The sequence below is a fragment of the Belonocnema kinseyi genome, chromosome 6 (assembly GCF_010883055.1).
Source record: "Belonocnema kinseyi isolate 2016_QV_RU_SX_M_011 chromosome 6, B_treatae_v1, whole genome shotgun sequence".
Classification (NCBI taxonomy): Eukaryota; Metazoa; Arthropoda; class Insecta; order Hymenoptera; family Cynipidae; genus Belonocnema; species Belonocnema kinseyi.
In genome coordinates, this window is record NC_046662.1 from 43,237,118 (window position 1) to 43,238,895 (window position 1,778).

The window sequence follows — 1,778 nt, forward strand, 5'->3', positions numbered from 1 at the left end:
GAACGAAATTATTCGCCTCTTTCCGTCGAGTTCGTCCTGCATTAGTACGGCACCCATCCCACGGGCACTAGCGTCCGTCTGCAGGACGAACCTTAACTCAGGTTCAGGCCTGCTAAGGGTGATTGGCTTCTGGAAGGCAGCTTTCGCGGCCTCGAAATGTTGCAGGTTCTCTGGAGTAATCTTGTACGGTCGTTTGGTCGAAAGCATATCCGACAGCGGGGCGAGAATGATGGAAGAGTTCGGAATAGACTCCTTCACCCAGTTGCAAATTCCTAGAAAGGATCGCATCTCCTTGCGGGTTCGCGGCGGGGCGGTGTTCCGGATGGCCTCGACGTGCCCGGTTTGCGCCGAGTTTCCTTCTGTGCTAACCATGTGGCCCAGGTAGGGTAGAGTCGTCTGCCCGAAGCTGCATTTCGTTGGTGCGATCGTCAGACCGTAGATACTCAGCCGTTCAAACACTAAGGCCAAGTGCAGGAGGTGCTCGTCCCAATCTCGCGAGTAGATGACTATGTCGTCGAGGTACGCGATTGCGTACGTACCCCATTGTTCTGCCAGGACCTGCCGCATTAAATTTTGAAAAGTTCCGGGCGCGTTTTTCAATCCGAAGGGCATTACACGGAATTGAAACTGCCCGCCTCCAGGGGTTGAGAAGGCGGTATATTGGCGTGAGCCGGGCGCCATGGGCACCTGCCAGTATCCAATCTTTAGATCTAGAGTGGAGAAAACTTTGGCCGTGCCGAGATCCTTTAACGTCTCGTGGATTCTCGGGAGGCACTGGGGAGCGTCAACCGTCATACCGTTTAAACGGCGGTAGTCTACGCAAAAACGGTAATCGCCATCTTTCTTACCGGCGATTACAATGGCCGAGCTAAAGGGTGATGTGGTTGGCTCAATGATGCCATCACGGAGCATTTCGCGAACCTGGACATCGATATATTGGCGTTTCTCGACTAAATAACGCCTGGGGGCTTCTCGGAAGGGGTGTCCGTCCCTCAGCTGGATATGGTGTTGCACGTTGGCCAGCGTTTGTTTGAGACGTCCGCCTCCGTGCAATACTGGCGCGTGCAACCGTAGAAGTTGACGAAACTTGGACTGGTACTCGGCTGGGAAGTTGTCTGGTACCTCGATTTCCTCAGTGGGGGAGGCGAGCTCGTAGTCGTGGGGAAGGGGGCTCAGATATACCCTCTGACGTCCTGTGGTACCCACGAATATACAGTCGGCTACGTGGTCGTGGATGACCTTGTGCTGTTTTAGCCAGGGCCGGCCCAGGATTAGTTCGGCCCTGAGTTCCGGACTGACGTAGAATGTGCCGGGATAATCGGCGTGCTGAATGGTAGGGGACAAATTGATGGTACCATTCAGCTTGATGGTTGCCCCCACGGCGGCTAACAACGCGTGGGGGGGAGGGAGTTAGAAGGGAGAGCTCGGCGGGTGTCAGTATGCCCTGCTTGACGAAACTTTCCGAGGCCAAGGTGTCGATCTCAGCGATGACTTCTCGTTTGCCCAGGAGTAGTCGGACTCGGGGCAATTCGCTGACATCAGCCGAGACAGCGCTTAAGACTGGGGCGCACTCGGCGTTGTCGGGGCGGCAGGGGCATCTGCCTCGGCCGCCCGGCCCCTCCAGTTTCCCGGGACCGCGGCGTTTTGACGTGCTTTGATAACCGGGCACTCTCTGTGGAAGTGGCGCCCCGGGCAATAATGGCACTGCGGCGGGGGCCTGGCCGGGGCCGAGTTAGCCTCGACGTTGGAGGTTGAGTTAGTTGTGGTGGTGCCGTTCT